Raw genomic sequence first — 13706 nt, 5'->3', positions numbered from 1 at the left:
CCAGTCAGTGCAGACAACACTGAACTAGATGGACCCAGTGGTCTAATGTAGTGTAGTGAGGGGCTGCAGCTCAGCGGTAGAGCACTTTGCATGCAGAAGGTCCTAGGTTAAGTCCTTGGTATATCCAGTTTGGGCTGGGGAAAGACTCCCAGCCTGGACCCTGGGCAGCTGCTGCCAGTCAGTGTTTACACTACTGAGCTAGATGGACCACTGGTCTGACTCAGTATAAGGCAGCCTTCCTGTGTGCTTTTGTTCCTATCTTTTAATATACTGGATATGATAATATTTTATTCTCTTGTTAATTATGCTGTTTTAAATGTGCATTTTATATTTGTCTTCAGTTAGCAATTTTTTTTGAAAAGATTTCTTTTTGTTAACTTTGTTTGTATTAAATATTTATTCTCTAGCTGACCACCTTTCTAATGTTTTATTCTGAAATCTAATATTTTAGTTTTCTGTTAATTATGTTGCTTTGACTGTATACACTATATTTGACTTTCTTCAGAAATGTTTGGTTTTGGATTGTTTTATTGATGTTTCAATATGCTGTAAACAGCTTTGAGATTTTTCTTAAAAATATAAAGCGGTATTGAAATGAAATGAAATGAAACGAATGTTTCAGCCATTGCACCACACCAGCTCACATATCTGGAAGTATTTATTTCCCATGCAGTGTCCTTTTCCTTTACAACAGGTGCACAGACCGCAATGAACTTTGGATGGCCTCAAGGCTTTTTCCTGAGCATCACACACACACACACACACACACACACACACACACACACAACCTTTCAAGCATGCGCCAAACTCCCTGGGGCTGAGCACTCAGCACAGGGAGGAATCTCTGCCCCCTGGTGGTTCATGGCAGGACTGCAGCCAAATGGCTGATCTCAGAAAAACCCTTCCAGACTGAGGCTCTTTTCCAGTCCCATTCAGTCCCATCCAGGCTGTGCAATCCAAGTTCATTTGGTGCATCTGTAGTAATGCACCAGAAAACGTGGGATCAATAAAAACTTGAGACAATGGCATCTCACCTCCCCACAACAAATCAGAATGGTTGCCCAATAAGGAGATTGTCTGGAAGTACAGTAGTACCTCGGGTTAGGTACTTAATTCATTCCAGAGGTCCGTTCTTAACCTGAAAGTGTTCTTAACCTGAAGCACCACTTTAGCTAATGGGGCCTCCTGCTGCTGCCGTGCCGCCGGAGCACGATTTCTGTTCTCGTCCTGAAGCAAAGTTCTTAACCCAAGGTACTATTTCTGGGTTAGCGGAGTCTGTAACCTAAAGTGTATGTAACCCGAGGTACCACTGTAGTCAGAGACAACAATGAGGAAAAAGCAGATCACCACGATAACATTTAGGCCTGGCCCGTCTGTGTAATAGAATCATAAAATAGTATAGGAGGAGATCACGTTTTGGGGTGCTCTCAGTCCCCACACAGAAACAATAACCCCTACAAATTAAACTAGCATTATGCGAAGGGAGGAAAGTCTAGTTTAGCCTGCTTCCTGATGTGCTATTTTACAACTTGCAGGGGGTGCGTGTGTCTTTGCGGTATGGGAGCTTTCAAAAACAGGGCACAGCCTTTTGTACCCTCTTATCCAGCTGCTTCTGCAGACCAGGACTCCTCTGTTGAGGTGGGGTGGGGCCTCACAAAGGCACCAAGATGCAGGCCAAGGTGGGCCACAGGCCCATAGCTGCCAACTTCCCCCTTTTCTTGCGAGGAATCCTATTCGGAAACAGGGAATTTCCCTTTAAAAAGGGGAAACATTGACAGCTATGCACAGGTGTGATCCTGCCCAGCTTATCTTTCTTTTTTTCGTTTTTTTTAATTAATTTTCCAAAAAAAAAAAATTAAACAAACAAACAAATAGGCAAACAGACATAAATCTCAGCCATATTTAAACCAATCTTAGTAACATTGTTAAGTGACTTCCTCATATCCCCCTGGTTGAATTTCAGTGTATATCATTTCAACACTTCTCCAAAACCAATATTCTTATAAAATTAACTTAATCACTTAACATCTTTCAAATTTGGCATTGAACATATTAATTCATCACATTACATATTTAAATCCTAAGCCTATCTGGTATTTGCAAGCTTTTCCAATTAAGTTAACTCAACATATTTAACTAAATAGTCTTTAAATTTCGTCCATTCCTCCTGGTACTCCTCCTCCTTCTGGTCGCAGACTCTTCCAGTCAGGTCGGCTAGCTCCGAAAAATCCATCATCTTAATCTGCCACCTGCCCAGCTCATCTTACTTTGCACCACACAGTGGTTCTGATTGAATGTTCAGGCTACTTTGGAAAGACAAAGAACTCAATGTGATTGTGGCCCTCGCAGTCCTCATCACCTGGCCCCCAGGACTCTCCCCAGCCTGTGCTTACACTCCCTACAAGCCCTGATCCAGACCCCCCCCTCCCGAGTGCTTCCACCCACATGGAGCACATCCTTTACACTGCCTGGATGAAAGGTGGAAAGACGTTTCTGTCCAAACCTCCGACTTGCGTAGCCGGAATGCAGCCGAACTGTATGAAGGCAGGAGTTGCATTCGTGACTCCACCCATGTTTGCCTCTGGCCTCAACCATCCCTGGTGTACGGCCCCCAACTGGCAGCCCACAAGGGAATGCGCCCCCCCCAGGCTGAAAGAAAGGTCCCCTAATATAAAGGTGATGCCCTATTGCTGGTTTTGGAATCCTACCCCCCCACACACACTGCTGAGACTTGCGATATTTCTCTAATTAGAGGTTTCTCTGCTGCTCTGACATTCATTCCAGAATACGTTACCACCCCCTTCCACGCTTTGATCGCTGTTCCAGAACAGCTTGCATTGGTTATTATTAGGCTCTGTAATTGAGCCTGAGAGGTCGAGGGTTCCATACCCTCCAACATTTCTCCAATGAAAATAGGGGTGTCCTATCTAATAATAGGAACGCAGGTGGCGCTGTGGGTTAAACCACAGAGCCTAGGACTTGCCGATCAGAAGGTCGGCGGTTCGAATCCCCGCGACGGGGTGAGCTCCCGTTGCTCGGTCCCTGCTCCTGCCAACCTAGCAGTTCGAAAGCACAAAGTGCAAGTAGATAAATAGGCACCGCTCTGGCGGGAAGGTAAACGGCGTTTCCATGTGCTGCTATGGTTTGCCAGAAGTGGCTTAGTCCTGCTGGCCACATGACCCAGAAGCTGTACACCGGCTCCCTCGGCCAATAAAGTGAGATGGGCGCTGCAACCCCACAGTCGTCCGTGACTGGACCTAACGGTCAGGGGTCCCTTTATCTTTTTATCCCATAATAATAATGTTACTATTTATACCCCACCCATCGGACTGGGTTGCCCCCCAGCCACTTTGGGCACCTTCCAACATAGATAAAAACATAATAAAACATTAAACATTTTTAAAAACGAAAACTTCCCTATACAGAGCTGCCTTCAGATGTGTTCTAAAGGTAGTTCAGTTACTTATCTCCTTGGCTTGCATAACTCCATAGCCTCCAATATTTTGATGAAAATAGGGGCGTCCAGTGCTTTTTTCTGGGGGGGGGGGGCGCAGGGGTACGCATACCCCTAAACATTTTGTGAATCTTTGTACTTTTCTCCATTTACTGTATTTATTGTTCCCCGATTTTAACCATAAAATGGTGATTTTTTTTCTTGAGTCAAAATGAGAATACCCCTAAACAATTTTTAAGGAAAAAAACACTGGGGGTGTCCTAAGGAAAAGTGGGACATTCCGGGTTCCAGTCAAAAACTGGGATGGCTTCTCTAAAAATCAGGGATGTCCCTGGAAAACAGGGACATTTGGAGAGTCTGGGGTTCCAATCTCACAGTGGCCAACCAGATGGGAAGCCCATAAGCAGGAACTGAACCCAACAGACACTGCTCCCCAGCTCAGCCACAAGAACATAAACAGAATCCGCTGGATCAGGCCAGCAACCCACCTCGTCCAGCATCCTGTTCTCACAGAGGCCGACCAGAGGCCTGTAGGAAACCCTCAAGCACGATATGAGTGCAACAGCGCTCTGTCCACCTGTGGTTCCTAGCAATATTCAGAAGCATTACTGCCTTTGACCATGAAAGCAGAGCATAACCATCATGGTTAGCAGCCACTGATAGCCTTGTCCTCAAAACATTTGCCTAAACCTATTTTCGAGCCATCTGGGTCGGTGGCCATCGATCCCTCCTGTGGCAGGGAGTTCCACAGATTTAACTCTGCTCTGCGGGAAGAAGTTATTTCTTTCGCCTGTCCTGACTCTGCCAACATTCAACGGCATGTCCCATGTTATGAGAGAGGGAGTAAAAAAATTCTCTATAATTTTTATTAAATTTTCTGTTTTACATTTTAGAATATTTATTTAAACAACCTAAAAATATCAGTGACTTCCCTTCTTCCCTTTCCATGGTTCATGTTGCATAACATAAATCCCTGCATATTTTACATAAATGAAACCTTTCAGTATTCCATTATTAAACCTATGTCCTTCTTGTTCTCTTGTCCTATATGTTAGGCCTGAAAGCTGTGCATATTCCATCAGCTCGTTTTCCATTTCTGGGCTAACAAAACACGGACTACAGTAGTGGCATACATAAACAACCTTTTTTGACACCTGGGAATCTTTGTCTGGATTATTCCGAACGAAAAGGACTCTGGTTGTTTGGGGGGAAGTACTTTTAGGGACGCAGGTGGCGCTGTGGTGTAAACCACTGAGCCTTGGACTTGCAGATCAGAAGCGGCTTAGTCATGCTGGCCATATGACCCGGAAAAACTGTCTGCGGACAAACGCCGGCTCCCTCGGCCAATAAAGCGAGATGAGCACCGCAGCCCCAGAGTCGTTTGCGACTGGACTTAACTGTCAGGGGTCCCTTTACCTTTACCTTTTTACTTTTAGGGAGTAAAATTTTTCTCTATCCACTTTCTCCATGCCATGCCATCATTTCATAATATTCTATCATCTCCCTTCTCACTTGCCTTTTCTCTAAACTAAAAAGTCCCAAGTGCTGCAACCTTCCCTCCTAGGGGAGAGGGGTCTTGTGTTTGAATCCTGATTTCAGGTTTGCCACAGGCATCTGGTTGGCCACTTTGAGAGCAGGAGTCTGGACTAGATGGACCATTGGCCTGATCCAGCAGGCTCGGTTTATGTTCTTATCCTTCAGCAGTAGCCAGTGCTGGTTGGAGCTGATGAGAAATGTAGCCCAACGTCATCCTGAGTGCCATATGCACCCCCCCACACCCACTACAAGGAGCCACAGGGACTTGTGGCCAACCAGAGGATGTCACACTGCAAGCACATCGGTTGCAGAGCCACTGTCAGCAGAATTGTCAAGGGCTAAGGACGCGGGTGGCGCTGTGGGTTAAAACACAGAGCCTAGGACTTGCTGATCAGAAGGTCGGCGGTTCGAATCCCCGTGACGGGGTGAGCTCCCGTTGCTCAGTCCCTGCTCCTGCCCACCTAGCAGTTCGAAAGCAGGTCAAAGTGCAAGTAGATAAATAGATACCACTCCGGCGGGAAGTTAAACAGCGTTTCCGTGCGCTGCCCTGGTTCGCCAGAAGCGGCTTAGTCATGCTGGCCACATGACCCAGAAGCTGTACGCCGGCTTCCTCGGCCAATAAAGCGAGATGAGCGCCGAAACCCCAGAGTCGGTCACAACTGGACCTAATGGTCAGGGGTCCCTTTACCTTTACGGCTCCCCACTCCAAGGCTCTTTTACACCAAGCTGCGGAAATGGGGTGAGAGTGGGGTGTCACATGCATGAAGGAATGCTCCCTCCCCCTGAAAACACCTCCCTGCTCCCCACCCACATGCAAGGGGGAAAAACAGCACCAGAGAAATGGTATTTGGAAGCTGCCGCCTCTTCCCTGACACTCTAGCTTTCCGCTTGCGGAACACTTCCCACATGTCACTCAGGCCAGGCAGCCACCCACCCGCTTCTGCAGCTCCCCCCCCCCCCGCATCCTTCCTTGCTTCACAGGGGGAAAGTCTGACTCACAGAGGACAGCGCCCCCTGTTGAGAGACCCCCGCGTGACCCTGCTCAGCACGGAGAGCTCAGCCGAACCCTGCAATTCTGCCTGACTCACAGGCTCCCTGGCGGCTTTTTAATTTACCCACATTTGCCGTGACTCATCCACTCTCCGCTTGCAAAGGCAGGAGACCGTCAGGGTTTATTATTATCCCCCGTTATTATTAGAAGTGTAGCATTCTTCCTCAATGAAGGCTGAGCAATATGCTTTTCTGGGCAGAGGAAAGAAGCTGCCAGCTTCTGGGTGTCAGAGGAACTGTCCCCCACTTGGGCAAGGAACTATTCCCCATGGGGCCAAAATCCCGCCTTGTGACTCTTGCCTGGTGACTCTCAAGAGTCTTCCTGGGTCACAAGATTCCTTATTGGAATGGATGGATAGAGCCCTGGCAGACCATAGCTCAGTGGCTGGAGCATCTACTTGGCATCTAGAATGCCCCAGGTTCAATTCCTGCCATCGCCAGGTAGAGCTGGCCATGTCCCTTGTTTGCAACCTTGGAGAAGTTGCTGCCAGTCAGCGATTTGTTTGTGGGTGGGTGGGTATTTTTTCCTGGCAGGCCTCCTTACTAGCTATCTGCCAGGCAGAAATCCAACAGGTGCAGCTTTCCTTAACATGAAGGTGCAGTGACAGGTTGGTGTGAGTGGTGAGTAACAACAACAACAACAAAAAATTATACCCTGCCCTCCCCAGCCAAGACCAGGCTCAGGGCAGCTAACGACCAATAATAAAAACAAATTGATTGAAATACAACTTAAAAACAAGATTAAAATACAACATTAAAACAATTAAACATTAAAATGCAGCTTCATCATAGGAAGAGAAAGGAAAAAAGAAAGGGGGAGAGGGAATCAAATTGTAAGGGATGTAGATCTTGTTCATTTTCTTTCTCTACGTCCTTCATGCATAATTCTTTGCGCCTCTACCCTCTTATTCACCTTTTCTCTGAACTGCAAATGTCATAACTGTTCCTCTTCAGCTGAGAAGAGGGCACCTGCATTTTGCACCTGAAACTCAAGTCTGTAGTAGCTCTGTTTCTGAAGTCAATATTGTTGGGAAATCAACCCCTGGGAGGGGACTTGCTGACCTACCTCAGGCCAGCCAGAGAAACAGCTGCCTGTGGCTATTTTCTCTTCAGCAGTTCCTCCCTGATAATGGCAAGCATGAGCCAAGCTGGAATCAACAGAGGCACAGGTGGGTCTTGTTAGCGCAACCAGCTGCGGTTGGCAGGCTCCCCTGAGCAATCCTGGAGGAGAACAGCATCAGGAGGAGAGACTGAGCAAATGATCAGGAGCTAGGGGCGAGCGCCCGATTATTCAGAGTGGTTAAAACCAAAATATGGGATGCGGGTGGCGCTGTGGGTTAAACCACAGAACCTAGGGCTTGCTGATCAGAAGGTCGGCGGTTCGAATCCCCGCGACTGGGTGAGCTCCCGTTGCTCGGTCGCTGCTCCTGCCAACCTAGCAGCTCGAAAGCACGTCAAAGTGCAAGTAGATAAATAGGTACCACTCCGGCAGGAAGGTAAACGGCGTTTCCATGTGCAACCCCAGAGTCGGTCACGACTGGACCTAAAGGTCAGGGGTCCCTTTACCTTTTTAAAACCAAAATGGGACCACAAGGAGCTCTGAAAAATGTCTCTCCCAAAACTGGGTGAATCAGCATTAAAACGGCACATGCAATTCCATGTGAGAAAGTGTGAAGTGATGGACATTGGTGCAAAAAGGAGAATAATAAGAACGTAAGGTGAGTCTGCTAATGGATCAGGCCAGAATGCATCTTATCCAGAATCCAGTTTTCAAAGCCCCAATGGGAAGCTGTAAGTAGGTCCTGAGCACAAGAGCATTTTCCCCGTCCTGTGGTTTCCAGTAACTGGTATTCAGAATCATAACTGCCTTTGTATACATACCCTCCAACATTTTGCATGAAAATAGGGACATTCTATTGTTTTAGGGACGCGAGTGGCACTGTGGGTTAAACCACAGAACCTAGGACTTGCCGATCAGAAGGTCAGCGGTTCGAATCCCCGCGACGGGGTGAGCTCCCATTGCTCGGTCCCTGCTCCTTCCAACCTAGCAGTTCGAAAGCACGTCAAGTGCAAGTAGATAAACAAGTACCGCTCCAGCGGAAAGGTAAATGGCGTTTCCGTGCGCTGCTCTGGTTTGCCAGAAGCGGCTTAGTCATGCTGGCCTCATGACCCGGAAGCTGTGTGCCGGCTCCCTTGGCCAATAAAGCGAGATGGGCGCCACAACCCCAGAGTCGGCCACAACTGGACCTAATGGTCAGGGGTCCCTTTACCTTTACCTTTACCTTTACAGCTGTGATTCTGCTTTCCCAGTAGAAATTTCTGCAGGGACAGCCATGTTTGTCTGTTGCAGCCAAATCAGCAGATGCTCTTGGAGCATCTCAGATACTTGTCAGAATTTTTTTTCTCACATCCTTGAAAAACGTACACCACAATGCCCCCCCTCCCAGTGTCGCAAGACAGCTGCGACCTTCACAAAACTGCTGTTCTCCAGAGCCAGATTGGGTTCATGGGAGTTGTAGTCCAGAAAATCTGGAGGGCATGAGGTTGGCAAAGTCTGCTCTGATTTCCCTTGATCTGTGCACCTTCCTCTTTGGCCTAAAAAAAAAAATCCTGCTTTGTTTCTCTTCAAGTGCTTTGATCATCCACGGAAAGATTCCTAGCAGGGTTCTTATTCTGAGAAACGGTGAATAATTTAGGGCATGCCTTGTCTCCAACGCTCCCTGATCAAAAGCTGTGTGTGCTTGGCTGTTGTCAGCATTTGTTAGGGGGGAGTTGGTAGTGCGTATTGTTTTTGTCTGTTTCATTCTGTCTGTTTTAAAATGATTCAAGTTTCCGCACACAGAAAGAAAAAGGGTATATAGATCTTCACATGTAGAGGAGTCCTTCATGTGGAGGACTCCCTGGTCCTGAATGGGGTAACTGTGCCCCTGAAGGACCAGGTGCGCAGCCTGGGAGTCATTCTGGACTCACAGCTCTCCATGGAGGCACAGGTCAATTCTGTGTCCAGGGCAGCTGTCTACCAACTCCACCTGGTACGCAGGCTGAGACCCTACCTGCCCGCGGACTGTCTGGCCAGAGTGGTGCATGCTCTTGTTATCTCTCGCTTGGACTACAGTGGTGCCTCGCAAGACAAAAAGAATCCATTCTGTGATTCTCTTCATCTAGCGGTTTTTTCGTCTTTTGAAGCAAGCCCATTGACGGATTAGCGGCTTTGCGCTATTAGCGGCTTTTAGCGGCTTTTAGCTGCTTATCTGCTGATCGGATCAGCTGATAAGCGGCTTAGCGGCTTAGAAAAAGGGGGGAGGGGAAAAACCAGCAGGAACTCGCAAGACATTGTCGTTTTGTGAAGCAAGCCCATAGGAAATTCGTTTTGCGAAGCACCTCCAAAACGGAAAACTCTTTCGTCTAGCGAGTTTTCCGTCTTGCGAGGCATTCGTCTTGCGGGGCACCACTGTACTGCAATGCGCTCAATGTGGGGCTACCTTTGAAGGTGACCCAGAAATTACAACTAATCCAGAATGCGGCAGCTAGACTGGTGACTGGGAGTGGCCACCGAGACCGTATAACACCGGTCCTGAAAGACCTACACTGGCTCCCAGTACGTTTCTGAGCACAATTCAAAGGGTTGGTGCTGACCTTTAAAGCCCTAAATGGCCTCAACCCAGTATACCTGAAGGAGCGTCTCCACCCCCATCATTCTGCCCGGACACTAAGATCCAGCGCCGAGGGCCTTCTGGCGCTTCCCTCACTGCGAGAAACGAGGTTACAGGGAACCAGGCAGCGGGCCTTCTCGATAGTGGCGTCCGCCCTGTGAAACGCCCTCCCTCCAGATGTCAAAGAGAAAAACAACTACCAGACTTTTAGAAGACATCTGAAGGCAGCCCTGTTTAGGGAAGCTTTTAATGTTTAATAGGTTATTGTATTTTAGTGTTCTGTTGGAAGCTGCCCAGAGTGGCTGGGGAAACCCAGCTAGATGGGTGGGGTATAAATAAATTATTATTATTGTTATATTATTATAGACTTATAAATCATTTGCAGCTGTTGTATAAGGGATTGCTGTTATGAATGGAATGGAACTGAAATCAGTGAGATTATGGAACGCAGAAATAAAGTAAATTATCAAACCATCAATTCTAGCATGCAGGTGGGGGGCACCTAAATTATGTAATTGGATATTTGAATGATTGATATTGGAAATTGTTATTGTAATTTGGCATTGATATAATGATATATTTGATATTTGATATATTTGGATTATTATAATTGAGAACTAATAGAATTATTATCAAAAATAAAATGATGCAAATTTCAGAAGACTCCGGGTGTGGCAAAGGTGAAGCACAGCACTTCCCAATTTTTTTTGAACTTGGGCCCTGCTCCTAAAATAAGAACAGAGGAAGAGTCTGATGGTTCAGGTCATTGACCCACCTAGTCCAGCAGCCTGGTCTCACAATGGCCAACCAGATGCCTGTGGGAAACTTGCAAGCAGCACCTGACGGTAGCAGCACTTTCTCCTCCTGTGGTTTTCAGCAACTGGTATTCAGAAAAATTACAAACTCTGACCATGGAGGCAGGGCAGAGCCATCATGGCTAGCAGACATCGTTAGTTTTCTCCTCCATCCATTTGTCCAGGCCTCTTTTAAAGCCATCAAAGTTGGCCATCGCTGCCTCCTGTGGGAGGGAGTTCCACAGGAACACACACACAACCCCAGCAGGCCGAAGTACTTTGAACACGTGGAGATTCTTGACTTGCAGCGGCAAATAAGATGATCACAGGGAGCTGCCTGATGCCAATTCAGACCAGTGGTCCATCTAGCTCAGTACTGTCTACACGGACTGGCAGCAGCTCGCCAGGATTTCAGACAGGGAATCCCTTCCAGGCCTACTTGGATGTGCCAGAGATGGCACTTAGGACTTTCTGCATGCAAAACAGATGCTCTACCACTGAGCTATAACCCTTTCCTAACTAGGAACTTGGGAAGATACCTTACACGGAGTCTGACCAGCTGGTGCATCTAGCTCAGTATTGTCTGCTCTCACTGGCAGCAGCTCTCAGGATTTCAGGCAGGGTCTCTCCCAGCCTTACCTAGAGATGCTGGGGATTGGACCTGGGACCTTCTGCACACAGAGCAGGTGCTCGACACTGCTGTTTTGTTTAAAGCAGATTTTCCAGTAGCAAAAAATCCCTGTCAGACACCCACACTTGGTTTTATTATTACGATTTTTTATTCAACAATCACAAAGTGTTACTTTTCTTCTTGCTTACACCCTTTATTCTTGGCTGCTTCTCCATAGGAGTCAGTAATTCTTATCTACTAACTATACTGTACAGTGATGATTTGTTTCTCCATCTGCCTTCTTCTGTAACTAACCAGAGCAAAAACAAGGAGGACTTTAATACGGGGTGTTTGCAAGGATGCAACAAAATGTTATCTGCTCAAAGATTAATAATAATAATAATAATAATAATAATAATAATAATAATAATAATTTATTATTTATACCCAGCCCATTTGGCTGAGTTTCCCCAGCCACTCTGAGCAGCTTCCTATCAAGTGTTAAAAACAGTACAGCGTTAAATATTAAAAACTTCCCTGAGCAGGGCTGCCTTCAGATGTCTTTTAAAGATAGGGTAGCTGCTTATTTCCTTCACATCTGAAAGGAGGGTGTTCCACAGGGTGGGCGCCACTACCGAGAAGGCCCTCTGCCTGGTTCCACTGCTTCTTGCAGTGAGGGAACCGCCAGAAGGCCCTCAGTGTCCGGGCTGAACTATGGGGTGGAGACACTCCTTCAGGTATACAGGACCAAGGCCATTTAGGGCTTTAAAGGTCAGCACACCACTTTGAATTGTGCACTTTGACTTGTATAGCAGAAGGTGGAGATTCCAGCCCCACAGAAGAAGGCATTTTGATGTGGTTGCTTTTAATTAAGCATGGGAACAGAGCACGTTCTGTCCTTATGCAATTTGTGTACATGCTGTTCTTGACATTGCCAGTCATTAAGCACTTAATAAACACATTTGCATACCACACCCACCACCAACCCTTGTTCAAGCTGCACATTATCAGCTTTCCAACTGAACAGCTTTCCCCACCAGTTCTGCGTTTTCTACCCAACTGCAGCAAACGCTACTTATTTGTTTATTGTGTTGATATCCCTGCTTTGTTTCTCCAGGGAGCTCAAGGTGACCCCTTCCTCATTTAATCCGCACAACAACCCGGCAAGGTGGGTTAGACTGAGAAGCAGCGACTGGTCTAAAGCATGGGTAGGCAAACTACGGCCCGGGGGCCGGATCCAGCCCAATCACCTTCTAAATCCAGCCAGCGGCCAGTCCGGGAATCAGTGTGTTTTTACATGAGTAGAATGTGTCCTTTTATTTAAAATGCATCTCTGGGTTGTTTGTGGGGCATAGGAATTCGTTCATTCCCCCCCCCCAAAAAAAATATAGTTTGCCCCCCCACAAGGTCTGAGGGACAGTGGACCGGCCCCCTGCTAAAAATGTTTGCTGACCCCTGGTCTAGGATCACACCCAGCTAGCTTCATGATGGCCAAGTGTGGATTTGAACCCAGGTCTCCTGGTCCGAGCCTGATACTCTAACTACTGCACCACACTGTCTCTCTTGTAGGGGGGGGGAGGCAGGGGAACACCATTTCTCTACCACCAAGTTGCAGCCCCTTTCGGGGTGTGGTGCAAGGTTTGCCGTGTGGAGGTGAAAGGACATTAAATAATGTTTTAGCAAAAGTGCTAACCCCAATATCTTACTGAGCAATGGGGTCTTCCCCGGTGCTCCCAGCATTAGCTGGGAAGAGCAGGTATCGTGCAGCTCTGGGATGAATGCCAGAGATGTACAAAACTGTCATAAAGAATTGTAATAAAAAAATTAAGGATATAGATAGATAGATAGATGATTGATAGATAGATAGATAGATAGATAGATAGATAGATGATAGATAGATATAGATATATATAGATATATAGATATATATATAGATATATAAAATAAATGTTCATAAACGTACCAAACAAGCATGTACATACAGATATGTGGACCACATGTCTGGAGCAGCACAGGAAGACCGTCCTGAAACCATTTTGACTCCCAAACTGACCAAATGTTTTCTCTGCAAGCAGTGGCGTAGCGTGGGTTGTCAGCCCCCGGGGCAAGGCAAGTAATTTGCGCCCCCTAACCCGTGGATTTGCGCTCCCTAACCCTAACCCTCAGATGTTGCGCACGGTGCGGCTGGCCCCCCCCCCTGCACCCCCCACGCTACGCCACTGTCTGCAAGGAGGGAGGGTGTGAGGGAACCTTCCCATTGTCTCAGGAATTGGGTAATCACCATCTCAAAGGAATGCCCAGACTACCAGGAAAGGCAATCAGATAAGGCATTATCAGATAACCTGGCAGACAGGAAAAACAACAACATTCAAATTTCTGTTGTAGACCGCCTTTTCTGTGATGTAGGTATGATGTTTGTGGGTGGTGGTCTTGGGTTACACCCCTTCTGTGATCTATGTATGATGCATGGCGGGGTGGTCTTGAGCTCCAGGGCAGGGAATTTAAAATGTCTATAAGGGCAGGCACACCTTGGTTCTGGGTTACTCCTCCCTCCCTGTTGCAACAGATCAATAAAGATCAGGCTTATGAGCTGCTTTGCTTCTCAATAT

Source organism: Podarcis vaucheri, assembly GCF_965113315.1.
Source record: "Podarcis vaucheri genome assembly, chromosome: 16".
NCBI lineage: Eukaryota > Metazoa > Chordata > Lepidosauria > Squamata > Lacertidae > Podarcis > Podarcis vaucheri.
Note: the sequence above shows the minus strand (reverse complement) of the source record.